This window comes from Tamandua tetradactyla, chromosome 1 (assembly GCF_023851605.1).
Source record: "Tamandua tetradactyla isolate mTamTet1 chromosome 1, mTamTet1.pri, whole genome shotgun sequence".
Taxonomy (NCBI): Eukaryota; Metazoa; Chordata; class Mammalia; order Pilosa; family Myrmecophagidae; genus Tamandua; species Tamandua tetradactyla.
In genome coordinates this window covers 65,801,482-65,817,140 of record NC_135327.1, presented here as the reverse complement: position 1 = coordinate 65,817,140, position 15,659 = coordinate 65,801,482, and the positions used below count along the sequence as shown (strand labels likewise).

Sequence of the window (15,659 nt, the reverse complement as noted above, 5' to 3'; positions counted from 1 at the left end):
ACCATACAGTATTTGTCCTTTTGTTTTTGGCTAATCTCACTCAGCATAATGTCCTTAAGGTCCATCCATATTGTTACATACTTCATGACTTTATTCTGTCTTACGGCTGCATAATATTCCATTGTATGTATTTATCACAGTTTGTTTAGGCACTCTTCCGTTGATGGATATTTTGGCTGTTTCCATCTCTTTGCAATCGTAAATAATGCTGTTATAAACATTGGTGTGCAAATGTCTGTTTGTGTCCTTGCCCTCATGACCTCTGAGTAGATACATAGCAGTGGTATTGCCGGGCCATATGGCAATTCTATATTTAGCTTTTTGAGGAACCGCTAAACTGCCTTCCATAGTGGTGGTCCCATTTGATATTCCCACCAACAGTGGATAAGTGTGCCTCTTTCTCCACATCCTCTCCAGCACTTGTCAATTTCTGTTTTATTGATGATGGCCATTTTGGTGGGTGTGAGATGATATCCATTGTGTAGGCTGTCTTTTAATTTTCTTGATGAAGTTCTTTGATGTGCAATTTGTTTAATTTTGAGGAGTTCCCGTTTCTTTCTTTCTTTCTTCAATGCTCTTGGTTTGGGTGTAGGGTCTAGGAAACTGCCTCCTAGTATAAGATTTATAAGATATTTCCCTACATTTTCTTCTAACACTTTTATGGTTTTAGATCTAATGTTTAGGTCTTTGATCCATTTTGAGTTAATTTTTGCATAGGGTATGAGATATGGGTCCTCTTCATTCTTTTGCATATGGATATTCAGTTCTCTAGAAACCGTTTATTGAAGAGACTGTTCTGTCCTAGGTGACTTGGCTTGATTGCCTTATCAAAGATTGTCCATAGATGAGAGGGTCTATATCTGAACACACTGTTCTATTCCATTGATCAGTATATCTGTCTTTTTGCCAGTACTATGCTGTTTTGACCACTGTAGCTTTGTAATACACCTTAAAGCCATGTAGCATGAGACCTCTGACTTCATTTTTTTTTTTCTCGGGGTACTTTTAGCTATTCGGGGTACCCTGTCCTTCCAGATAAATTTGGTTATTCATTTTTCTATTTCTGAAAAGTAAGTTGTTGGGATTTTAATTGGTATTGCATTGAATCTGTTCATCAATTTAGGTAGAATTAACATCTTCATTATATTTAGTCTTCCAATCCATGAACACGGTATGCCCTTCCATCTATTTAAGTCTTCTGTGATGTCTTTTAACAATTTCTTGTAGTTTTCTTTGTATAGGTCTTTGGTCTGTTTAGTTCAATTTATTCCTAAATATTTTGTTCTTTTGGTTGCAATTGTAAATGAAATTCTTTTCTTAATTTCCCCCTCAGATTGTTCATTAGTAGTGTGTAGAAACACTACAGATTTTTGAATGTTGATCTTGTAACCTGCCATTTTGCTGTACTCATTTACTAGCTCTGATAGTTTGGGTGTGGATTTTTCGGGGTTTTTGACATATAGTATCATATCATCTGCAAAGAGTGAGAGTTTTACTTCTTCCTTTCCAATTTTGATGTCTTGTATTTCTTTTTCTTGTCTAATTGCTCTGGCTAGAACTTCCTACGCACTGTTGAAAAACAGTGGTGATAGTGGACATCCTTGTCTTATTCCTTATCTTGGAAAGCTGTCAGTCTTTCCCCATTGGGGAGGATGTTATCTGTGGGATTTTCATATATTCCCTTTATCAGTTTGAGGAAGTTCCCTTCTATTCCTATCCTTTGAAGTGTTTTCATCAGGAAAGGATGTTGAATTTTGTCAAATGCCTTTTCTGCGTCTGTTGAGATGATCATGTGGTTTTTCTGCTTTGATTTATTGATACGGTGTATTACATTAATTGATTTTTTTATGTTGAACCATCCTTGCATACCTGGGATGAATCCTACTTGGTCATGATGTATAATTCTTTTAATTTGTTGCTGAATTCGATATGTAAGAATTTTGTTGAGGATTTTTGCATCTATATTCGTTAGAGTGATTGGTCTGTAGTTTTCTTTTTTTGTAATATCTTTGTCTGGCTTTGGTATGAGGGTGATGTTGGCTTCGTAGAATGAGTTAGGTAGCTTTCCCTCCTCTTCAGTTTTTTTGAAGTGTTTGAGCAGGATTGGTACTAATTCTTTCTGGAATGTTTGGTAGAATTCACACGTGAAGCCATCTGGTCCTGGACTTTTGTTTTTGGGGAGCTTCTTAACAACTGATTTAACTTCTTTACTTGTGATTGGTTTGTGGAGGACATTTATTTCTTTTCGAGTCAGAGTTGGTTGTTCATGCCTTTTTAGAGAGTTGTCCATTTCATCTACATTGTCCTGTTTATTAACATAAATTCTTTCATAGTATCCTGTCATTACTTCCTTTATTTCTGTGGGGTCAGTAGTTATGTCTCCTCTTCTGTTTGCGATCTTATTTATTTGCATCCTCTCTCTTCTTCTTTTTGTATATTTGCTAAGGGTCCATCAATCTTAATGATTTTCTATAGAACCAGTTTTGGGTTTTGTTGATTTTCTCAATTGTTTTCATGTTCTCAATTTCATTTATTTCTGCTCTCATCTTTATTATTTCTTCTGCTTGCTTTGGGGTTAGTTTGCCATTCTTCTCTACTTCTTCCAAGTGGACAGTTAATTCCTCGATTTTTGCCCTTTCTTCTTTTTTGATATAAGTATTTAGGGCAATATATTTCCCTCTTAGCACTATCTTTGCCGCATCCTATAATTTTTGAGGTATTGTCTTTTTGCTTTCATTTGCCTCAAGATATTGATTGATTTCTCTTGTAATTTCTTCCTTGCCCCAGTGATTGTTTAAGAGTGTGTTGTTGAGCCTTCATATATTGTGAATTTTCTTCCCCTCTGCCTGTTATTGATTTCCATTTTCATTCCTTTATGATCTGAGAAAGTATTTTGTATGATTTCAATCTTTTAAAATTATTGAGACTTGCTTTGTGACCCAGCATATGAACTATCCTTGAGAATGATCCTTGAGCACTTGAGAAAAAGGTGTATCCTGCTATTGTGGGGTGTAATGTTCTATAAATGTCTGTTAAGTCTAGTTTGTTTATTGTATTATTCAAATTCTCTGTTTCTTTATTGATACTCTCTCTAGATGTTCTCTCCATTGGTGAGAGTGGGGAATTAAAGTCCCCAAGTATGGTAGATGTTTCTCTTTTTCTTTTCAGTGTTTTCAGTGTTTGCCTCATCTATTTTGGGGCATTTTGGCACGGTGCATAAATATTTATGATTTGTATGTCTGCTTGTTGAATTGTTCCTTTTATTAATACTTAGTGTCCTTCTTTGTGTCTTTTAACTGTTTTACATTTGAAGTCTAATTTGTTGGATTTTGGTATAGGTACTCCTGCTCTTTTCTGATTGTTCTTTGCATGAGATATCTTTTCCCAACCTTTCACTTTCAACCTATGTTTATCCTTGGGTCTAAGATGTGTTTCCTGTAGACAGCATATAGATAGGTCCTGTTTTTTCATCCATTCTGCTAGCCTATGTCTTTTGATTGTGGAGTTTAATCCATTAACATTTAGTGGTATTACTGTACGGGTAGTACTTTCTTCTACGATTTTGCCTTTTGGATTTTATATGTCATATCTAATTTTTCATCTTTTTACCTTTACTAATAGTCTTCCTTTCTTCAGTCTTCTCCACACCTCTTTATTCTGTCTTTTCATATCTGCCTCTAGTGCTCCCTTTAGTATTTCTTGCAAAGTCGGTCTCTTGGTCACAAATTCTCTCAGTGATTTTTTTGTCTGAAAATGTTTTAATTTCTCCCTCATTGTTTAAAGACAATTTTGCTGGATATAGAATTCTTGGTTGGCAGTTTTTCTCTTTTAGTAATGTAAATATATCATCCCATCGTCTTCTCGCCTCCATGATTTCTGCTGAGAAATCTACACATTGTCTTATTGGGCTTCCCTTGTATGTGATGGATTGCTTTTGTCTTGCTACTTTCAAGATTTTCTCTTTGTCTTTGACCTCTGACATACTGATTAGTAAGTGTCTTGGAGTACATGTATTTGGATCTATTCTTTTTGGGATATGCTGCACTTCTTGGATCTGTAATTTTAAGTTTTTCATAAGAGTTGGGAAATTTTCAGTGATGATTTCCTCCATTGGTTTTTGTCCTCCTTTTCCTTTCTCTTCTCCTTCTGGGACACCCGCAACACGTGTATTCATGCGCTTCATATTGTCATTCAATTCCCTATGTCCCTGCTCATATTTTTCCATTTTTCCCCTATATTTTCTTTTGCTTGTCGGATTTCAGATGTTCTGTCCTCCAGTTCACTAATGCTGTCTTCTGCCTCTTGAAATCTACCATTGTAGGTTTCCATTGTTTTTTTTCATCTCTTCTACCTTGCCTTTCATTCCCATAAGTTCTGTGATTTGTTTTTTCAGACTTTCAATTTCTTCTTTTTCTTCATTCCTTGCCTTCTTTATATCCTCCCTCAATTCATTGATTCGATTTTTGATGAGGTTTTCCATGTCTGTTGGTATATTCTGAATTAATTGTTTCAGCTCCTGTATCTCATTTGAATTGTTGGTTTGTTCCTTTGACTGGGCCATATCTTCAATTTTCCTAGTGTGAGTTGTCATTTTTTGCTGGCATCTAGGCATTTAATTACCTTAATTAGTTTATTCTGGAGATTGCTTTCACTTCTTTTACCTTGGGTTTTCTTGTTGGATGAATTTGTAGTCTGCCTGTTCTTTGACATTCAGTTCAGCTTTTTCTGGACCACTAGCTTAGGTTTTGTTTAACAGAGGAGAATTTTTCATTTCTTCTTTCTTGCCCTGCCTGTATGGTGCTTCCCACACCCCCCCTCCCCCCTTCGGAGGCTCTGCTTAGGTACTATAGACCCCAGCCAAATTTTCCCAGACCAAACTGGTCTCCTATCAGGAGGAAAGAGTCACCTGCGTCAGTTTTCCCTGAGGGTGAGACCCAGTAGGTTGAAAGACTTTCCTGTGAAGTCTCTTCACTCTTTTTCTTATCCTGCCTTGTATGTGGTGTTTGTCTGTTTGCAGGTCCCAGCAGCATAAGATGATGCGGTACCTTTAACTCTGGCAGAGTCTCCCTGCAGTGGTCGTGGTGGAGACAGAGGAGAGGTTGTAGGCTGGTTTTAATGGCTTCAAATTACCAAGGCCTGGGGTCTGAATTCCTTGAGAGAGAGATTCCACCTGAGTTGGGCCTCACCCCTACCATGGGGAAGGCACAAGCTCCAGACATGCTCTCAAAGAAGCTTGTTTCTGCCTATGCCTGGGGCAATTGCAGCCTGAGAAGCCCTGCTGCTGTATCCAAAGGCAACCAAGCCTCTGTAGATACACAGCCAGAAAAACCTGTTTATGTTTTTTTTCTTTTTCTCTCAGCTCTACCTCCTTTTGCCTAGGCAAAAATGAGCAACTTCTGTTTTGACCAGTTTCACCTGAGCTGGGGGCCTATTTTTAGTAGTCAGAATTTGTCAATTAATTCTGCACTTGAAGCTTGGTTGCGCTCAGCCACTGCTGGTGGTAAAGTCCCTTTCTTCTCCACACTGTAAGCAGCCTGTGGGTGAGGGGTGCCGGCCACCTTGGCTTGGGGAAGTCACTGTTCTGGGGGAGCTTGCAGCTGGTCCCTGTGGTCCAGACTGGGGTACACTGTGTGTCCGGTCACTGAAGTGACCCCAGAAGCTGTTCTGTACTGTTCCTGGTTATTTAGTAGGTGTTCTGGAGGACAAACTAGGTCCTCGCTAAGCCGCCATCTTGGCTCCAGCCCTAATACACTTTTGAAATCAAGGTAACATTACAAGGAAATAAGGCTTTAAAAAGTAATTGCGGGTTTATATTCATATTTATATTTAAAATGCTGATGATGAAGTCAGGAACAACTCTCCCGAATTTGCTTTGAATTACAGATGTTTAGTGATTACAAAAGTATAATTAGTTTATGATGTGGACTGAATTAATGTGATTAAATATGTGGTCTCCTTGTCCACAAGAAGCTGACAGTCAAAACTAAAGGACATTCAGGAATTGAAATTTTATGTATTTACATAAAGAGGAAGAATTAGTAATCTACTTTGAGGGATCCTTCTCCAGTGATCTAGAAAGGCTTTATGAAGGTTGGGAGGGGTTTAAGCAGGGTCTTGAGGAATGTGTGGGGATTGCGTGGCCGGTTTAGCCTGTCGCCATAGAATCACCCAGCCTTCTCCTGGGTATGATCTCGATTTTTTACACCAAATACTCACCTCCCCCAAATCCTCCTTTCCCTGATTTGCCTAAGTCATTCTTCTGTTCAGAGCTCTCTAGCAGTCCCCATGATAGGATCTGGTCAAACTATTTTAGTAAGATTACAGTGCTGTCTATATACCAGAGGGATTTGGAAGGAAGGGAAACTGGGAAAGGGTTGATCACAGAGTTTACATGAGAGGTATCATAGTCTAGGCTGGAGGTGAAAGTACTGGAATTGGTGATGGATACAGTAATGGAAAGAAAGGAACAAATGCTGGAGGTCTTTTTTAAAAAATATTTTAATTGACAAGTCTTGACACACATACAGTCCATTACATGGTGTACAATCAGTGGCTCACAATATCATCTCATAGTTGTGTGTTCATCACCATGATCATTTAAATGTGGGAGGTCTTGAAGGAAGATGGTATTTTGAATTAGATGTTGAATGTGAGGATGAGAGAGGGATGCAGTGGAGACTTTTGCAGAATATGAATTCTGTGTATGTGAAAGTACACCATCAAGGACTATCTAAATATCAAGTATTGTTGGTATTTATACAAATAAGAAATGTGAGTTTGGTTACAGATGTGAGATGTTTGTGGTATATTTAAGTAGAATGATCAGCTTGGAAGTGTAGGTCTGAAGTTTGGGAAGAAAACAAAGTTGGAACTAGATTTGGGAGTTGTCATCTTAGAAGTGGTGGTTGTAACCATGGGAATGAAATTTTGTTGTTAAAGGAAGTGAGAAGGGCAGAAGCCATTGAAAAGACCAGAGAGTTCCACAGTTACGGGGGAAGCGTGAAGAAGAGGGTTGAGATAAAGATAAAGAAGGGAAACCAGGATTGCTCAACAAAGAAGGAAACCAGGATTGTTCAGTATCGAAGATGTAAGAGAAGAGAATGTTTTAGGAAGGAATCAGCAGAAGAATAGTTAAGAAGCTGAACACTGAGGCTGAGTTTTGCCCTTAGTAAACCAGGTTATAGGAACAGACAGGCAGAGATAGTTTGGTAGTAGAAACCTGAGATGCATGAAGTTGACTTCGTTGGTTATTTGCTGTGGATGAAAAGCAGGTTAAAGGAGTTGGATTCACTCATACAACAATAAAATGACATAATTTGAGGTGGCGGGATTTGCTGATCAGATCATTCTATTCATGTGTTGTCTGCAAACTATTTTGATCTGGGAGAAAGTTTATTTTTCATTTTTAAAGACAAAGTTTGAATACCTGCATGTTGATAATTTTAACTTTCATTGCATCACCAATCCTTTCCTTTAGCTCATTTTGTGGAAGGAAATGGAATGGAAGCCTGTGCTATTGCATGTCAGAAGTTGGTCTGTTAGGCTGTTTGGCGTGGCACATGGTCCTCTGGCCATGTGGCTTGTGCCCCAATGTCAGCCTCAAGTTCTGCCCCTTTCTGTGAGGATTGTGTTCCCCTTGTGCTTGCCACTTATCTCAGTTGGAATAATAAAGCAGACAGCATATCATACTCTTGTGGTACTGAAATGGTCAAGAACACCCAGACCCCATACCAAATTTGTGGATTCTGTTTGCATAATGATACCAAGAATACTGGTTCTGTCATCCTGACTAGATCTGTGGCTGTTCAAACCCATGCAGCTCCTGGTAAGTCTTAGCAACATTTTAACGTACATTTTGGGATTAGATACAGAGTTATAGAAGTCGTGAATTAAAGTCCAGAAAAAAATTCTTCAAAATGACCTAGTGCTTTTTCCTTTGACTTGGAATACTATTTCCGGCAGCTGTCAGCTTATCTTTCAAAGGAATCACCATGGAATTCTATAGACTTGTTTATTTTTAAAGTTATTTCTTCCCAGCACGTCTCCACTTTTATCCAGAACATGCTGTGCCTCCATGACTGTAATTGGGTGTTTGAGTAAGTAGAGAGCAGAATGACTCTGAAACCAAACAGTTGACTTTTCATCACAGTTGCCCATAGCAGCATAGATGAGTGAAGTAAATGTATGAGGAACTTTTAAAGCATAATTTCAAAGGAACTACAGTTAAGTGAACTAACACTCATGGCTCAAATGACATCAACCCTTTGTGTGAGATTTCTTTCTAATCAAGTCATAAGGCAGTCAAAAATGGCTGGCAGCTATCACCTACCTTACTGCATTTAGCCCCTCCACCAATACTGACCGATTTACTGGACTTTTTCTGTCCTCTGATTGCCTCTCCTAATTCCTTCTCACTTGCTGTTATTAAATCAAACCATTTGTTGCAAATTAGTAATCTCATGGTCTTTCTTATCCTCTCTCCAAAACATTTCCAGGTCTTGTAGAAGAGACACAGTGTTAGTCTTTGACATGCCTTCCTGGCTCCAGCCAGCTTGTGTGTTTTGTCTTACTTCCTGGGATTAGTTCCCATCCCAGAAGGAAGCTTCTAAGAGGCTCCCTTATGGAGGTTACAGTTCCTTATCCTCAGCCTCCCCATTTATCTAGTGGCTTGCTGCCTTTCTTTCTTTGCCCTGCATCTTCAATATGTCAATTTCCTTGCCTTTCCCTTCTTATCTGATTTCTGGCCCCCTGTCTCAACTTGACATCTCACTTGAACTTGAGGGTCTTCTTACTCCTGTGTGGACTATGGGACTCAGTGCTGTTATGATTGATGGCTTCTGACACATCCCAGGGTAGGTCCTTTCTTCCTGGGGTTGGTCTTGACACTGGGTATGATTTATTTCTGAACCACTGCTGCCATGACCCTAGTGGCTTGGGGAGAATATTCAAGTTTTACCAAGACTATTCTCTCCTCTGTGCCTTTTTTTTTATCTCCACATATGACTTGCCTTTGACTCTGTTAAGATCATGCCCAAATCCATGTCAAACGCTGTGGTTTTTTTGTTTTTTTTTTCTTTCTTTCAGGATGGCTCTATCACCATAGATATTGCTCTGGCCTTTTTCCATCATTTTATCTTTCCTCTTTGCCCACCTTCTTTTTTAATATGCTGCATGAGGGGTGTGTTTGTCACATTTCATTCTTTTTCCATGTGAGTATCTGTTATTGCAGCACAGATTTGTTGAATTTTTGGAGGGTGGGTGGGGGTGGGGAGTACATGGGCCAGAAATCCAGCCCGGGTCTCCCACATGGCAGGAGAATTCTACCACTTTTTTTTTATTTGGAAGTGCAGCGTCCGGGAAATGAAACTTCTACTTACTTTCTCTTTAACTTAGCCCAGTTTGCTTTCTTAACAACTTTATTGAAATATAATTGATAAAAAATAAACTGTACATATTTAAAGTATAAGGTTTGATAGGTTTTGACATGTTTACACCAATGAAAGCATCATCATGATCAAGATAATAAACATATCCATAATTCTAAAAGTTTCCTCTTACTCTCCTTTTTAGTTTTTCCCTCATTCCCCTCCCAGTCCTGCTACCCTACCCCATTTCCATACCCAGGCACTAACCTGTTTTCTGTCACTATATATTGATTAGCTTACAGTTTCTAGAAGTGAATAAATGGAATCATGCAGTATGTACTTCTTTTGTCTAGTTTCTTTCAGCATAATCTTAGATTCAACCATGTTATTGCATGTAAAGCTTAGTGCATTCCCTTTTTATTGCTTTTTATTGTATATCCATTCATCTATTGATAGATTTGGGCATTTTTATTTTGGGGGCTATTGTAAGTAAAGCTACTATGCATATTTGTGTAGAAATCCTTGTATGGACATACATATATATCTCCTGGTTAAATAACCTAGGAATGGAATGGTAGTGTCATATTGTAGGTACCAAACTGTTTTCCAAAGTGTTGTATGTTTTGCCATCTTCGCTAGCAGTGTATTGAGAGTACTAGTTGCCTCATGTCCTAACATATGTGGTATTTCAAGTCTTCTAGTTTTAAACATTCTCATAGCTGCTTACTGGTATTTCACTGTAGTTTTAATATGTCCTCCCCTAATAAGGAGTGATGTTTCTGTTCTTTACATCTTTGGTGAAAGTGTCTGTTCAAATCTTTTGTCATTTTTAAAACTTGGGTTGTTTTCTTATTATTGAGGTTTTTTTTTAAACACATTCTGGATACAAGTCTTTATCAGATAAAATTTTTTTTCATTTTTCTTTCACAATCACCTTTTTTTGTGAAAAATAGCATATATACAAAAGGCAATAAATTTCAAAGCACATCACAGCAATTAGTTGTAGAATAGATTTCAGAGTTTGGTACGGGTTATAATTCCACCATCAGGTAACTCATTTACAAATATTTTCTCCCAATCTGTGGCTTAATTTCATTCCTTTAACTTTGCCTTTCAAAGAATCAGAAGTTCCCAATTTTAGTATAGTCCAGCTTAACCAATTTTTTTTTAAGGGATCGTAATTTTTGGAATCACATCTAAGAAATCTTTGCCTAACCCAGCGTCACAAAGATTGTCCAATGTTTTCCTCTTTATAGCTTTATAGTTTTAGATTTGATATTTAGGTCTTTGACCCATTTTGATTGATGGTGCTAAGTTTGGCTCAAAATTCTTGGGTTTTTTTTTTTTTTTTTTTAATGCCACTGGATAAATAGTTCTTCCACCACCATTTGTTGAAAAGATTATCTTTTCCTCACTGGATTGCTCTTATATTTTAAAACATTTTTTCCTTTTTCTTCTTGTCTTTTCTTCTGCCTGTTTGCATACTAAATCTCCCTTCTCCTGACGCTGTTTCCACCTTGTGTACATCATCCCTTTGTTTTGCTGCCTGTCTTCCTTCATTGTCCATGTCTTTCACCCAGGCCTCATCTTCTACCCAGGCCTGGTCTTCCACTCAGGTGGTGTATTAGTTAGGGTTCTCTAGAGAAACAGAATCAACAGGGAACACTTGCAAATATAAAATTTATGAAAGTGTCTCACGTGACCGTATGAACGCAGAGTCCAAAATCCACAGGGCAGGCTGCGAAGCCGATGACTCCAATGGATGGCCTGGATGAACTCCACAGGAGAGGCTCACCAGCCAAAGCAGGAATGGAACCTGTCTCCTCTGAGTCCTCCTTAAAAGACCTCCCATGATTACATTTAGCATCACTAATTGCAGAAGACACTCCCCTTTGGCTGATTACAAATGGAATCAGCTGTGGATGTAGCTGACGTGATCATGACCTAATCCTATGAAATGTCCTCATTGCAACAGACAGGCCAGCACTTGCCCAATCAGATAAACAGGTACCACAACTTGGCCAAGTTGACACCTGTCCCTAACCATGACAGGTGGTAACTTCCAGCAGTTTGATTTCTGCCCTTTCAGTTTAAAATGTTGCTCTCTCGCAAGTAATGGGTATCTTCCTAGCTGTTAGAATCCATGGTCTTTCTTTAGTCTGCATGCTCTTAATCTTCTCTTAATATCTGATGCTGTTGACTGTTGCTTCTTGAAACACATGTGTTTGGCTTCTATACTCTCCTGGTTCTCTTCCTTTCCCAATGATTATTCTTTCCAATCTCTTTCTTTGCTTGTCTTCTTTCCACTCCTTACATGTGGGTGTTCTCAAGATTATATCTATAATCAGCCCTTTTCTTTCTTGTTTGCAGTTTTCTCCCTTGGATAGCTCATCCACTCCCCTAGCCTGAATTGCACATCTGTGTGGTTGCCTCTGAGCTGTGCTTCCTGTTCTTGACTTCCTGTCTTTGTCTTGTCAGTTGTTCGACTAAATGCTCTGCCAGTACTTTGAACTTTGCGTGTCTGCCGTGGGCCCCATTACCTTCCAGACCTCACTTTTCTGTGAATGAATATACTATTTTCCTTAATGCCCAAGCTCAGACCACCTCCCTTTCCCTCTCTTGCTCTTCATCCAGTAATGAATCACTGGATCTTGTTGATTCTTCCATCCTGCTTCTCTGGGATTTCCCTTTACATTTTGGACAAAGCAAACAAGTCCTTGGAGGAGAAAACTCACTCAGTGTTTTCTCTTTTATATTCTTTTTGAGCCGTGGCAGTGTGAAGGTGTCTGGTTGGAGACCTGAGCTGGGTGATGCAGTAGGATAGGGGGCAGCAAGAGCTGACATGGGCAGAGGCAGCCTGTCTGTCACTTAGACTGAGTTATAGATCATCCTCAATAGTTTATGGTAATAACATCCACTGTTTAGCTGTGGTTCTGAGTAGGAAGCAAGGGAGTTGGGGAACCATGAGATCATAGAAGCTGGAGAGGCTTCTTTGGGGACCAGTAAAGTCTGAAAGCATGGTGTTCTCATTTGTAAGTTAAGAGTAAATGAGAATTCCATTACAATTTACTGGTAGGGCAGTCCAGTCTTCCTCCCAGTAACCTTTCAGAGCTTATCAAGCAAACTGGGTGATTCAGCAGAATTCTGGGTGCTCTGTGGGAGGGAGAGTCCCTTGTCAAATGAGCAGCCTCTTTCCCTTTCTTCGCTGGGAACAGTGAGCAGACCTCCTGTGTGACAGTGTGGTCCTGCCGTATTGATGACTGTGAACAAACTGTAAACAAACTGATGAAATCACAAAGGCAGAAGCAAAACCCACTCTTGGCTGGTATAAACCTTGTTACTGTTTATACTAATACTAAACGACAGCATCATCTCACGGGCTTCACAGACCAAATATATAGACCTGTATAATTGGGACAGATAAGAGTACAAAGAGAAGGGAGGGAGGTCTGTTAAGGCCAAGAAGAGTGGGGAATGAAGTCAGAAATGAGCAGAATCCCAGGCCTGCTGGCATTGGGAAGCTGAGTGCATGTGTGGGAAAGCTGCTTGGTGTGTGCAGCTCTGACTTGAGGGTCAGGAGCCAGGGCAGATCTCAGGTTTGACTGGACATTTTCTTTTGTATCTGGAAGCCTTAGTTTAAATAGCTGTAAAGTGGAGATTGCAGCCGTTAAATGAGGGAATGTGGGTGAAAGCATCTAGCCTGGGGTTTGGTGCCTCATAGAAACAGTGTGCCCTTTCTGATGACCTGTCTCCTGGCCATTCCATGTCACCATCTTGTTTCAGTGTATATCTGGGCCATGGTGTAGGGACGGCTGGGCTTTTGAGGATGACGCAACCCAAGAATGGCAAAACGTGCCACTCCTGCCATGCCAAGACATTCCCTAAAGGAGGCCTTTAAGGCATTTATGACATCATGGACAGGCCTGCGTATTTTCGTTATAAGAAGTAGTTTAATATCTTTATAGTCTGAGACAACAACTTTTCTAGTTAAAAGTTGTGACTGTTTAACCTGCATGTTACTGTACTCTGTAAAGGTGGGTTCTCAGTAAATATTGTGTGTAGATGAATTCTGAGTTTCCTTCCAAACCTAAAGGTGTATGAATTACTGCCTCTCTCCCCAGTGAATAAGCTCAGAATGAAATGATCTCTTTGTTAAAAGTTCTTTTTAAGGTAAGAACTAACCTGTTTTCTTCAGCAGCTTAAGTAAATGTGCTACTGAATGAAATACTTTGTCAGAGATAACTTTCTGATATTTATTTTGCTTACTGTACTTCTAGAAAGTCCTTGATATGAGTCACGATAAAGAAATGTTAAATCGCCGTTACAGAAATCTAGCTGGGTTCCTAAGACATTGTTTCATTTACAAATTTTTCTAAGTTTTGGTCCAGACAGGTGATTATGTTTGATAGAGTGTCTAGTTCTGCTTGCTAAAAGGATGATAGTATGGGGATTGCATTTTAATTTTACATTAGTGAAAGATTTTCCTCTGAAATACTTTTTAGAAAGGCAATAAAAAGTGTTAATGCTATTAAGGAAATGGACAGAACAGCCTTCTACACTAGTGTAAAATTAAACCCAGCAAAACAAAGCACAGTAAATATGGGTGACATCTACTGGCAGCTCACTCTCCCTGGGGCCTCTGAAGGACTCCAAGTCAGAGCAGCACTTGCCAGAGGATCTTCAGGCCATTTATATGCAGACAAGGGATGTTAGGGAGGTTCAAATTGGCTAGCATAGGCTTTATAAATAGTAAGACTGTTTCTCCAGCTTGTCTTCATTCTGTTCACAACTAAAATTTCCTGGCAGCCTGTAACTAATGAGAATGAAAAGTACTATTTACAGAGATTTAAAACTAGCAGACTTCACTGTGCCCGTGATACATTGTCACAGAGTGTTGCTTGTGCTGCTCTCTTGGGTGACCAGCCTCTTTCAAGTTGAACTGTTGTCACAGCGGACAAAAGTACCACCACCCTTACTAAGACCTGTTTTGTCTGCACAATGACAGACATGGGAGCTCTGTGCAGGGCTGCTGGCTGAGTGGTCCTGTGGAACCCAGTGTGTGCGAACTTGAACTTGGGGCTGGTCTGCCTGATTTGAGTGTGTCATCCTCACCTTTTGGTATCCCTTTGCTCCCAAGTACCTTCCTGTGTGGAAATGGGAGATTATAGTGATAACAGAGACATCTAAGTGAGCACTCAGTAATGGTGTTACCAGACAAAGGTAGTGGATTCTTTTGCCTGATGTGCTCAGGTGCCAGTTCCTCAGATGCCAGGGTTTCAAAGAGAGAAAAAGTTTATTACTAGGCATGTAGCAGGAGATCAGATAGCCTAACAGCCCAAAATCTGTCTTCCCTAACTATAGTAATTTTGATAGTTTTATAGAATTAAAAGATGGGCAGGTTTTAGAATAATGAGCACAGTGGCCTCAGGTGATGTAATTAGAGGTGATCTAATTATTGAGCATGCACTGATTGTTAGCATACTTAGTCACAGAACATATGTAAGAAAATGGCAGCCTTAATGTGATGATGGGTGTGATTTTTAGTATTATAATGAGGTATAGGTGACTTGTTGGTTAAAGTCTAAGCTATTGTGCATATCAGGCAAGCCCACTTTGGTTAGATCCACTCTTGATTATCAAGATAACTTTGGATTTAGGGTGGGTTAGTTCTGGGCTGACACAAGACCCTTTATTAGTAAACATTAGGGGTGCCTTTCGGGATGATGGTGGAATAGGATAGGCTGAGTGTTTACCCCTGCTCCAAGGAGCAAGTGACAGAAAAATGCCCAGGCCAGTGGCTACAGGGTACAAATGCTGAGAGGGTCTTCCGTACTACATAGGGAGGTCTTGGATGAAAAAGCTGAGGAATTGGAACACAAAGAACTGGGTGAGTGGGTTCCATTGGGACTCCACCGAGGATAAGAGGCCATGCCCAGGAAAGTGCTTGCCACTGCAGCGAGCAGCCCCCTCAGCTCTACAGCTTGGAGCTCCCTTGGGGACCTGGAAGCCAGTAAACTAGCTTTCCCTGCTCATAGAGACCATCCAGCTGGTGCATAGAGCCTACTGTACCCCTTTCCAAATGGAGACCCAGAACCCTCAGGAGTGCACAAGCAGGGAGGCAGGGACTGAGAAACAAGCCATGCCGCATCTCACACCCCAGCCTCCATACCCTGTGCCCATGCGTACTGGTGTCCCCCACCCTCACCCCCAACCACCCATTCCCTCCCCAACCACCCATTCCCTCCCCCCCCCATCAAGATTTAAATAGGTGGAAAGACATTCCCTGCTCATGGA

At 39.9% G+C, this 15,659-nt stretch overlaps 1 protein-coding gene across 3 annotated transcripts in view; it reads left to right on the top strand.

Moving 5' to 3' along the window:
• Positions 1-15,659, top strand: part of NUDCD3 (NudC domain containing 3) — a 238,738-nt gene that overhangs the window by 99,449 nt on the left and 123,630 nt on the right. The window lies entirely within an intron of this gene.